Source organism: Marmota flaviventris, chromosome 14, assembly GCF_047511675.1.
Source record: "Marmota flaviventris isolate mMarFla1 chromosome 14, mMarFla1.hap1, whole genome shotgun sequence".
Lineage (NCBI taxonomy): Eukaryota > Metazoa > Chordata > Mammalia > Rodentia > Sciuridae > Marmota > Marmota flaviventris.
The window spans coordinates 57,537,021-57,549,564 of record NC_092511.1 but is presented as its reverse complement, the minus strand read 5'-3'; the positions used below and the strand labels follow the sequence as shown (position 1 = coordinate 57,549,564).

At 41.9% G+C, this 12,544-nt stretch overlaps 1 protein-coding gene across 1 annotated transcript in view; it reads right to left on the bottom strand.

Annotated features, from left to right (window-relative positions):
• Positions 1-5,544, bottom strand: part of Anxa4 (annexin A4) — a 63,072-nt gene extending 57,528 nt beyond the window's left edge. Inside the window, exon 1 of the mRNA XM_027934569.2 lies at positions 5,437-5,544. The gene's annotated coding sequence lies outside the window, so the exon portion shown is untranslated. The remainder of the gene's footprint in view (positions 1-5,436) is intronic.
• Positions 5,545-12,544: the final 7,000 nt, after the last annotated feature.

Here is a 12,544-nt window from a genome sequence, read left to right as displayed (position 1 = left end):
TATGGGAAGAATGAGTAGCGGCTACTGCATCTCATTAGACACTGGACCATGTTAGTTCTTTGTATACAAATAAGGAACTATAGGATCCTATGTTAATTCTGAGGTTGAAAAATTGGATAATTATAAATTCCTCATTTCTACTTCATTCTCCCTCTTCATAAACAATGGTAAGGGGCAGGTACTATCTGTAATTCTCTATTTTTAAAAAAATTAATAGGTAATATATTAATATGATAAAAATTCATATGGTACAAAAAAGTACATAGGTATAAGTCTGTAAAACTTTCACACCCTCCTCTGAAGGCACACACTGTTATAATTTTCCTGTGTGTCTTCCAGAAGTATTTAGTGCATTAGAAAGTACATAAGAATATACTGCCCATCATTTTCATATACAGAAATGGTATCATACTATGCTAAACTGTATTCTACTTTTTTTAAAAAAAGAAAAAAACAATATACCTCAATATCATTCTATTCATTGCCTATCAAACTGAATCCTTTTTCAATGTTACAAGGTATTGCATTACATGGATATTCCATAATTTAACCAGTACTTCGCTGATTGATGCTGATTGACATTTCGTTCTTTCTCAATCTTTTGCTACTAAAACAAGTCTGCAATGCATCCATCCTGTACACATGCCTCTGTATACATGCCCAAGTATCATTAGGATAAATTAGAACTGAAATGGTTAGAACAAAGGTAAATGCATTTTGACAAACATTGCCAAATTTCAGGGCAATTCTTAACGCAACATCTAAGAACTTTCTAGATATCCATGAGTGGGTTTAAAATGGTGTTTGTGAACCCCTTGAAACTGTATAAAAAACGTGAAGTATGTATTTATTTTTCTTAAGAGAGGATCCATAGCTTTAATCACAGCCTTATAGGAATTTGTATCTCTCAGAGAATGAGAACAATTGGGTCAATAGGTCTTTGCACAATAGCAAACAGAAGAATAGCAGAAGTCGACACTAAGTAGGATCCAGAGAAAACCTGCCTCAGCTCCCTGAAGAGGAGTGAGGGAGAAGATGCAGGGGGCTGATATTCACCCCTGCTCCATTCTCCAGCAGGGGGGCAGTTCAATTCCCCATAAATCAGAATTTGTTCCCAGTAACCACAGGGCCCCTCTGTTAGCTTCTGGTAATGATTTGATTTGCTACTTCTTCAGGGGATTGAGCACCTTGACTCAGAGAAATGATTCCAGAGCAATAGGGTGGGGTGCTGTTTGGGGGTGTTCCCATTCTGTGACAGGTCACACAGCTTGTGCTCTGCATCTGGTTGTAAAAGGTTAATTCTGTGTGTGTATGGGGTGGGGTGATATATATACAAAAGGTCTTTTACATAGTATTCACAGTCTGTCCTTTAGCTGCCATTTATCCCTGCTGCTAATTATGAATGTAACATTCACTTTAGTTTTTATACCAAGCACTGAACCAAGAAGTACTATGGCTGTTTACTGACTTCAAACTACTTGAACCTTTAAAAAGGAGTCTTCCAAGGTGGAGGATTAGGTTTCCACAGCAATATCCTTCAGTCTAGTTCAAACACGAACAAATTACTCTCAATAAAACCAACAGGCCTTAGACAGAAACGCTAAATTCCTAAGGAAATTAATCTTCACAGATGGATCCATCTCAGTTTCAATTATATGAAACAACAACAATCAAAAACCTTTAGTTGGAACGCCATTTGGTCTAGAGGTGTTAAGCACTGTAAAACTAAGAGTTGAGTTTGGAGAAAAAAAAAATCTGTTAATCAAATTATACTGGTGATTGAACCCAGGGGTGCTTGACCACTGAGCCATAACTCCAGTCCTTTTTACTTTTTATTTTGAGACAGGGTCTAACTAAATTGCGAGGGCCTCACTGAGTTGCTGAGGCTGGCTTGTGATTCTCCTGCCTCAGCCTCCCAATGGCGCTGAGATTAGAGCTATGTGCCACCACACATGCTCATATAAGTATTTCTAAAGTATAGTTTCTCAAAGTGAGGTCTTAACAACACTTGAATCTGGGAGCCCTTTAAATACTCCTGGATCCCAACCTGTGATGTTGGATCAGAATTTTGGGGAGTGAGGCAAGAATCTGCATATTATACAAGTTTCCTAGGGTCTTTACAATCCTGTGATGCACCCTGAAGTTTGAGAACTAAAGCTTTAGAAGTCACTTTAGCTTAACCTTCTGCCCTTCACAGCCCCAGAAAAGGACTGCCATGCCAGATGCATATCACATACCTGCTCTCCTGGCAGAAGGGTCACAAGTTCAACACCAGCCTCAGCAACTTAGTCAGACCCTGTCCCCAAAACTAAAAATGGCAAGGTGAGGTGACACATGACTAATCCTAGCAACAGAGGCTGAATCAAGAGGATCACAAGTTCAAGGCCAGCCTCAACAATTTAGCGAGAACTTGTCTCAATAGAAAAAGAACTGAAGATATAGCTCAGTGATAAAGCATTCTAGGTTCAATCCCCAGTATCAAAAATAAACAAGTAGAATAAAATAAAGGGCTGGGCATGTAGATCATGGGTAGAGTGCTTGCCTAGCATGCTCAAGGCCCTGGGTTCAATTTCCAGTGAAAGAAAAAAGGGAAAGAAAAGTAAAGAAGAAACTGCTAAACCTCTACCTAGACATCTACCTGCTAAGAGTCACCAACTCCAAGAACACCCAGACTACAGGTTTCAAAAGACATCTTTTTATTCAACCAAATGCAGCATTTGAAAAACTCCTCCAAAACTCTACTCAACAATACAAAGACTGAATTTATTCCCTCTTCTACACACCAAGCCCCTCAAGAATTTAGGGTCAACACTGAGTGTGGTGACACACACCTGTAATCCCAGAAAGTAAGGACACTAAGGGAAGAGGGCCACAAGTTAGAGGCCAGCCTCGGCAACTTAGGGAGATCCTGTCTCAAAACAAAAAATTAAAAGGGCTGGGAATGTGGCTCAGTAGTAGAGCACCTCTGGACTCAATCCCCAGAACTGCAAAACAAAACAGATTTTAGAGTGGCCACTGTGTGCCCCTACACCCAGAACAATCTTCCCTTTCTTTTTTTTTAATATTTATTTTTTAGCTATAGATGGACACAATACATTTATTTTATTTATTTTTATTTTTTTATGCGGTGCTGAGGATCAAACCCAGGGCCTCACATGTGCTAGGCAAACACTCTACCCCTTAGCCACAACTCCAGCCCCCACAACCTTCCCTTTCTAATCAAAACAGCTGTACTTCTTTCACTCCTATTTCATTTGGCACCCTGAGAAGAAGAAAGTCAAGAAAAATAGTTGATCAAGATTTAGTTAATAAGCCAGGATACCATAAATCTAGATACCAAATCACTATGAACCAGGCACTAATCAAATCATAGTAGAGCAGAGAGGATAAAATGACAGGTTTTGGTGTCCACAGTGGATTTAAGCCTCAGTTCCCAAAGGGTCTGACTTTGACCTCGGACCATGATTTGGAGCATTGGGATGTGTAAAACAAGCTTAGCAACCTCACAACAGGTTGAAGTGAAGGTTAAATGAGAAGACCCTAGGATAACTGTTACTCAAAGTCGCTCCAGGGAAGACACGGAAGTACCTGCCAAACTGCCTCCTCAAGTAGCCCTAACTGCAGGGAGAACAAACCCTCAGGGGCTAGATTGGGGCAAAATTGCAGTCCAAAGGCCAAACAATACTTTTTCCGAAGCTTTTTGTTTTAGATTTAAAATGCATATGATTTTTGGATTCTACTTCAAAATTTTTGTGATTGTTTTCATTTAAGACATGGGGATTTTTGTTTTGTTTTGCAGTACTGGGATCAAACCTGGGGACTCACGCATGCTTGCAAAGTGCTATACCACGGAGTTACATTCCCAATTTCCACCCCCACCCGCTCTATTTTTTTTTTTTTCATTTTGTGACAGGGTCTCACTCACACTGAGTTGCCCAGGTGGGTCTTGAACTTGTGATCTTCCTGCTTCAGCCTCCTGAGTAGCTGGTGTTATATATGGGCATGACAATGCCCAGCATAAAAAAATGTTTTAAACCTTCAAATAATTGGGTAAAACTGATGCCCAAGGAAAATCCCTTCTTGATTATTCTGTAGCTTCAAGTAGTCTCTGGCACACTGACCACTATCCCCCATGCCTACCACTAACCTTGATCTCCCTTGGAGAAGAGCAGGCTTAGTCTAGGAGCAGATTAGCAAGATCAGGAAAATAAATGAAAGCTGTACACAAAGAAACCTGCCTCAGGACACAAATCTGGGGACATCAAGGAAGTTCACCCTTTAAATGCTGAGGGTTGGTGGGTCCAGCCTGATGATGAATGTTACCCTCTAAAAATGCTCTGGAGGAAAAAATATATTTGACCAAGAGCAAGATTGTCGAGGAGGAAATTCATAGAATCCCTTGGTCCAGTGCTTTTATGTCTCTGTGTGTATGTATCAAGTCCCTGATCTGATCTTGGCCATATAGAACTCTGGGAAGTCAGCCGCTTTTGGATGGCTGTGCTTACCCATTTTCTCATTCCTGTCCCCTTCCTCTCCAACTTGCTCTTCCACCTGTCTGTCATCTGAGAATTCTTTTGATAACCAAAGAGTAGGGCTTGGTTATGAGTAGCCACCTGCATGGAAGGGGCAGGTGGTATGTCCTGGAGTTTATGGTCAGCTGGATGGGCAATTTGAAGGAGGGTGCCCTATCCATCCTCCCACTATCTGCTGGAGAGAGCAGATGCCCAGTTTTCATGAAAGATACCAGTGACTCGGGACCCACAATTCTCTAAAACGCTCACAGGAGACCTGCATCCACTTGGAGAACACTATGAGTTGGTGGACTCTTGGAAAGCCATCCTCTTTGGTCCCCAAGACTCCCAGCTGATCAAAGACAGGGGGAAAGTGAAATTGTGCCGCTGACACACACAACATGGGGCTCATATTTAAATAAGATTCCTACATGCCAGGCACTGTGTTGAGATCAGTAGATACACACGGGAATAAAGAGGCAAAAGTCTAGGAGAAAGGAGTAAGTTTCTTAAAAGGAGAGAGAGAGTTAAAAAGTAAGAGGTGTTAGACTGAGTTAGCTCCAGGCAGTATTAACTCCATCCTTTGGTTTTAGTGCCCAAGCTCAGCACAAGGACTCAATAAACTGCTGAGGTCTCCGACTGGCATCCGGAGCTCTACACATTGCTCTGAGTGTCTTTCTGGATGGTGTCAGAGGGTAGGGACTGTGATGTTTCCCTCTGGCCCATCCAGAGAGAGTCCCAGCCGGCTGGCCCTGCTCCACCCTGCGGGCCACTCAGGCCCGCCCGCAGGCCGGCGTCGGGCACCCTCTCCTGGGATCATCTTGGGGACTGGGATCAGCTTGGGGACTGGCATCCCCGAGAGGCACTCCCGGGCCGCCACACCCCTCTCCCGGAGCCCAGGACCCCCGGGTCATGATCCATTTACCTCTCGTGCGGAGACCCGGCTTCGCTAGTCCTCTGTGGCTGCGGAGGTCACACCCGCGTCCAGGCCCAGCAATGGGTCTTATCCCGTGCGGATCCGCCCCACTTCGGGGTGGAGACTGAGCACGAGTTCCTGGTTGTCTCTCTGCCCACGGAACCGGAAAGTCCCTCCCAAAACAAAGCGCACCTGGAGCCCCAGACGCCCACGAGAAGCCAGCCTGGCCCCGAGTGGGCTGCTCCCGCACGTGCCCGAGCCCCAGGCGGGGACCAGTCCCCGGATCCCGGGGGTCCCGACTCCCGCGCCTCGTCCAGCTGCCGAGATCGCCCAGCCGGCCTGGCACCTCCAGCCCCGCTCCTGCCCCCGCAGAGTGGACCAGTGTGTTCGCGAGTTATCGGGTGTCCGGATGTCCCCACCGGTGTCACCCAAGCCCGGCGACCTCGCCCTCTCCCTCCCTGCGTGGGCAGCGCCCAGTTCAATGCCCTGTCCCGAGTCACGCTTGGAATCCCAGCCTTTTCCCTGGAAAAAGGCACTTTCTCACTCCAGCAGGATCATGGGGAGCCTGTGGCTGGAAAAGTAGAAAGTGAAGTCTGAATGGCCCTTTTCATTTCCCTCTGTCACAATAAAACATACATTCCAAAACGTGTCCAGCGGTTCCACATCTCCTTTGAGGAAAAAAATTCTCCCTCCTGTTGCACCTAGCAGGTCAGAGAAACTTCGGGAATAGAAAATTGGGAGCAGCGCTGATCTTTCTCTCTTAAACCTGTAAACACTAGCGTTGGGTGCCTGTCCGCAGGACACACTTTTGTGTGTCCATATCTTCTTACCCCCACTGAACACAACACTCCTGAAGCCACTTACTAGGTCTAGGTTGTCTTTGTGCCTGCGCAGGATTCTGTTTCTGGCACATCGTAGGTGCTCAGTGAATGCTGGAGAGAAATCTGTTGCAACTACCAGCAAATTTTTATTTTATTTGACAAAGGATAGGTAGCTTTGGGGAATGTTTGCTGTTCAACGGACCAAAATCCAAGTGGTTATTAAAATCTTTAAAGGTGGAGAGGCAACATTAAATTATTTCATAAACATGTAGCTAGAGGAGGTGGTTTAATGTGGTTCAGAGCATGAGTTTTAGGATCCAGACTTGGTTCTGTCCTTTATATATATTTGATAACCTAAAAGTTTCTGAGTTTCTATTTAGGAACTGACCTTGAGGAAACAAAATTAACAAGGCCAACAGTAGAAAAAGAATGCAATAAGGCCATCACAGTGGCACACATCTGTAATCCCAGCTAATTAGGAGGCTGAGGCAGGAAGATTCTAAGTTTGAGGTCAGCCTGGGAGCCTGGGCAACATAGTAAGACCCTGTCTCAAAATTTTGAAAGGAGGATGCTGGGAATATAGTTCAGTGGTAAAGCACTCCCAGATTTAATTCCAGTACTCCCCCTACATACACACACACACACACACACAATCAATAATAATTCCCTCTTGAGAAAAATTAGAGACACTATTATATCCCACAGTTGTACCCAGACCCCAGATCCCTGCAGCTGCCTCCTCCCCAAAATTGCGAATTTGGAACAGGTTGGGAAGCCACAGAAAGAGGCTTTCATGAGGTACAAAAGGCCAGGAGTAAATCTGGCCAAAACTCCTCTAATGTCAGCCTGAGTTTTAACTACAAAAGGAATCACATCTTCGCTTAGCTTCTCTCTAGGCCATATCCTACTTCCTTCACTTACAGGGTTTCCTGAGAATATTTTCACTGAAATACGTGCAGGAGAATCCCTAGGTGTAGCTCTGCTTCTAGGTAACCTGATCTAAGACAGGGTATTTTAAAAATTAATAGAATTGTAACAGGGGTCCCCTTAATGCTTTGAATATAACACTCACTTCCACCTCAGCAACTTAGTGAGGCCCTAGGCATCTTAGTGAGACTCTGTCTCAAAATAAAAAATACAAAGGGCTGGGGATGTGGCTCAAAGGTTAAATGCCCCTGGGTTCAAACCCCTACTCCAGAAAAAAAAAAGAATACAATCCTCGCTGCTCTGCCACTATGGTCTATTTTTAAACTAACATATTTGTTTTTTTCTTTCCTTCTCCCTCTTTGCCTCCCTAACCATGAAAGAAGCCAGATTAACTTTCTTCCCATCCTAGGCCCAGTTATTCGTCCTTTGGCTCATGACCTACAGGAATAAGCAATCTACGCCCGGGGCTGGCACCAGCGGATCTGAGAAACAGCTATCTCTCAATGCTACAGATGAATTGACTCCTGACAGAGCACAGCTGGAATGTAGCCTTTGTATTCCTTCTTTAAAAGCCTGCTGTTCTCAGCAATTTAGCAAGGCCCTAAGCAGCTCAGCGAGACCCTGTGTCTAAATAAAATATAAAAAGGGGCTGCTGCTGTCCCTCTTTAATGTGCATGGAAGACTTGAAGGCTCAGTGTTTAAGTGCCTCTTGGTTCAATCCTTGGTACAAAAAAAAAAAAAAAGTCCTCTGTTTCCTCTGGCAGTTAGAATCACAGCCTCTGGGGTAGGAGTCCCCTCTATTTCTCCTTTGTTAGCAAAGTAATACAATTTCTTTTTCCTTTTTTTCAAAACCTTACCTTCGTTATTGGATCCAATTCCAGGACAAGGACTGACCTTTCAGTATCAGAATTGTCCAAATGAAAGGCTCAAAGGAGCCTTTAAATTAAAGATAGCAGAATGAATACCTATAGTTATCTCAGATCCTCTCAAAATTCAAGTAAAGCAAAAGTTTTTTTTTTTAATCTCACAAGAACAAGGGAACCAGACAGAAAAAAATAATAACAAAAAATTGGAGCCTGAAAAGTAGAGAAATAGGATAATTGACTTAGCAGACCTGAGAGAACTAAGGAATAAGGAGAAGGGAAAGCCAGGAAGCAAGATGACAATGTAGATCTCTGGGGATGTGGGAGTTTGCAGCATCAGGTGCTTCTGAAAAAGGGTATGTAGGTGAGCCGGAGACCTGGAGGATTGGTTGTGAACTGCACAGGAAGAAGCTAGTGTCCCCCATCCCCTCCTGCACAGCTGCTGTTGTCCCTCTTTAATGTGCATGGAAGACTTGAAGTGCCTTCTCAGAAGGGATAAAGAACAGGATCTCTGGAATGGGAACACCCAGATATTGTTGCCGTGTTCTGGTTATCTGAGGCTGCCTAAATGACCCCAAAACTTGGTGCCATAAACAATGACTATTTTTCCACCATTTGGTTGTCCCTCATGATTTTGTGGGTCTGAAATTGGATAGGACTTGGCTGGGGAATTCTGTTCCATGAAGCATCAGCGAAGTTCACTAAGTATAATTACATGGTGGTTTTCAGCCAGGCTGGAAGACTCCTTCTATATTTGACACCATAGCAAGAGTAACTGGAAGGCTGATCTCAGCTGGCACTATTACCCAGGACACTTACACCTTCTCTCTTCACATGGCAGTTTCAGGGTGTCAGATCTCCTATGTGGAGAGTCAGGGTTTCCAGAAAAATAATACAAGAGATACAAGCAGAAGTTACTAAGCTTCTTATTATCTAGGCTTGGAAACTATTGAACATCGTTTCCATTGTATTCTATAGATCATGCAAATCACTGAGACCAGCCCAGTTTCAAGGAAAGGAGAATTAGCCTCCATCCCGGAATGAATGTGTGTGTGCAAAGATTTTGCAGCCATCTTTAATCTTGGGTACTAAATGAACACATGGATAGGGCTTCTGTACTGAAATTGAAGAGTCATATGAAAATTAAGAAAATGAATATTGAACTAACTGTTCAATATTATTCCTCCACTTGATTCCTGCTAGAAACTGGCAGCCAGGATTATATTCATTAAGAGTTTATATTCATTAAGAGTTTGGAGTATTTCTCTCTGGAGAAATCTAAGAACAAAGATCTAAGGACACTGTATTCAATTGCTTAATGAAACTGAGCAACCTGTTAGTAAACTTATCCTTGTCAAGCCTCACCACTCATGTACGCACAAAGGTGTCCAGAAAGTATTGTTGATTGCACTTTTAGGGTTAGTAGATAAAATACAGGACACTTAAATATGAATTTTGGATAAACAACAAATAATTTTTATTGAAGTATAAAATATATAACATGGCTTAAACACTGCACAGAATGTACTTTTCCTATAAGGTATCTGTTGTTTATGTAAAATTGAAGTTTAACTAGGTGTCTTGTTTTTTGCTAAATTTGGCACACTTAAGAATGGATAGCCAAGACTGGGGTTGTGGTTCAGTAGTACAGCAATTGCCTCGCATGCCTGAAGCACTGGGTTTGATCCTCAGCACCACATAAATAAATAAAATAAAGGTATTATATACATCTACAACTAAAATTAAAAAAAAAAGAATAGATAGCCAGATGAGCATGGCAAAAGCCTGTAATCCTACTTGCTCAGGAGGCTGAGGCTGGAGGATTGCAAGGTTAAAGCCAGCCTCAGCAACTTAGGGAGGACCTAAGCAACTCAGTGAGACCCTGTCTCTAAATAAAATATAAAAAAGGGCTGGGGATGTGGCTCACTGGTTAAGCACCTCTGGGTTCAATCCCTGGTAACAACTGCTGCAGTCCGGCTGCAGCAAAATAACCGGGGGGTGACGAATAACTTGTGTACGTTGATACAGCAGGAGTAGGAGCCGTTTATTGTAGGACAGGAGCAGTATTTATACATTCCACACAGCTTATCTAATTAGCATAAACTAGATACATCAGTCAACCAATAAGGAATCTCCACACTTAATGGCTAGCTTTTGTTACTTCTCAAACCACTCCCTCTGGCATTTTGCCAGGCACCATCCAGACTTGTTTACGAACTCTAACATTCCCCTGGCAAAATGCCAGGTGTTATTTTGACTTGTTTACAGACTCTAACAAACAACAACAACAAAAAAAAACACAAAACAAACAAACATAGATCCTCAGAATTTAAGGGAAGAATCTGACATGACAGAAAGAATCCCAAAAGTATAACAGGAAAGAAGCTTGGAAGAAAAAGACTATATGGAAAGGGGAAAGAAAAGTGATGATCTGCTATTGGTCTCCTCTGAGAAATAAATTTAGAAAAAAAAAACAGAATAGATACTCTTTAACAATTAGTACTTAGAGAACAAAACATAGGTCTTTTAAATTATAAATATGATAGCAAAAAAAAAAACCTCATCAGAGTAGTAAGAATATAAAGTTAGAAAATAATAGAATGCACAGTCATTCCTCCGTATCCTTTGGGATTGGTTCCAGGACTCCTGTGAATAGCAAAATCTCTGGATATCCCTTAGATAAAATGGCCTAGTATTTGCATTTAACTTCTGCACATCCTCCCATATACTTTGAAACATCTCTGGATTACTTATAATATCTAATACAATGCAAATGTTATGTAAATAGTTGTTACACTGTATTGTGTAGGGAATAGTGACAAGGAAATGTCTATGCATGTTCAGTTCAGGTGCATGCTGTAGGCTTAACTGCATAGTATATGATCCATGGTTGATCGAACTTACACATGCAGAGAGCTGCTTACATAGACAAAAGGCAAACAGAAGAGAAAGAGGTAGGAAATAATAAGAAAATTAGAAAGCTAGTCCTGAAATCTAGGAGGCAAAGGGAAAGAAGTCAATAAAATAATTCAGTTATATTTTTTGAGAACTAAAGGGTGTGAATTTCCACATTGAAAGCACTTGCTGAGCGCCGCCGCCGCCGTGTCTTCCGGGGCCAGCGTGAGCGCCCTGCAGCGCCTGGTGGAGCAGCTCAAGCTGGAGGCCAGCGTGGAGAGGATCAAGGTCTCTCAGGCTGCGGCAGAGCTTCAGCAGTACTGCATGCAGAATGCCTGTAAGGATGCTCTGCTGGTTGGAGTTCCAGCCGGAAGCAACCCCTTCCGAGAGCCCAGATCCTGCATTTTACTTTGAAGACTTGGAAGAAGTTTGTTGAGAAATGCCTTCGAGCACAAAGTAATGAATGACTGACTCCAAGTCTCAAGAAAACACTTTTCTTTAGCCAAATGACTGAGATATTTCAGACCTTTCCAGTGTCCTGATCTTACAGCCAAAATTCTACAGAAATTAATGATTTTCTACTCAAATAAGGAAACTGAGTGAAGAAATAGAATTGTTTTAAGTAATAATGGCTTGGTTCTCCCGAAGAAGTGCTTTGTATTAAGATAAAAACCTTACCACCAATATACTAAAATACACCTCTTTAATAAGTGAGTTACTGGTGTTGCTATACCTAGAGTATCATGTATGTTTTATTAACTGGATGTTTACATTTTAGGAAGGAAAACACTTTTGTTTATTAAAAAAAAATGGAGTATTTGTAATTTGTTGTTCCTAAGATTTTTATACTATAATAAAATTTGTTCTATCATAAATTTATAATTACTAACTGAAGATAAGAAAGTATAAAATTGTGGGGGAAGAATAGACTTTACTAATCAAATGATGCCTTGATTTTTTCTAAATAAGAAGATTGTTTTATTTAACACAAGAGGTGTTGTTTAGGAAGATTCATGTTATAATATATATTAGGTTGTCTCATTTTATGTAAGAAGCAGATTTGAACTCTTTTTAAGTTCCTTTACTTTGTGGTTGCACTTTTAAAAAGATACTACATTATTTCATGCCTTTAAAAAAATGTTTAAAGTAGGACCTACATACAGAGCATTGCAAATGATTAAAAACAAAGTAATGTGAAAATATTATGACCTAAAAGAATTCTTCATGTCACAAGTGTTTGACTTTGATGATGTGCCTTTGATTTAATTTGGGATACTTTTAGAAGGATACTTCGTGTTTGGAATAATCTTTGAAGATCTTGGAAATAAATTCTGTTTAATTCAAAAAAAAAAAAAAGAAAGCACTTGCTAGGGGCTGGGGATGTGGCTCAAGCGGTAGCGCGCTCGCCTGGCATGCGTGCGGCCCGGGTTCGATCCTTAGCACCACATACAAAGATGTTGTGTCTGCCGATAACTAAAAAAAGAAAGCACTTGCTAAGCCCAGCACAATAGATAAAATGAGAACCACACCAAGGCACATCACAATAAAATTTTAGAAGACAGGGGGGCTCAGAGGAGAGCTTACAAGCAACCAGAGGGTAAAAGGAGGTTT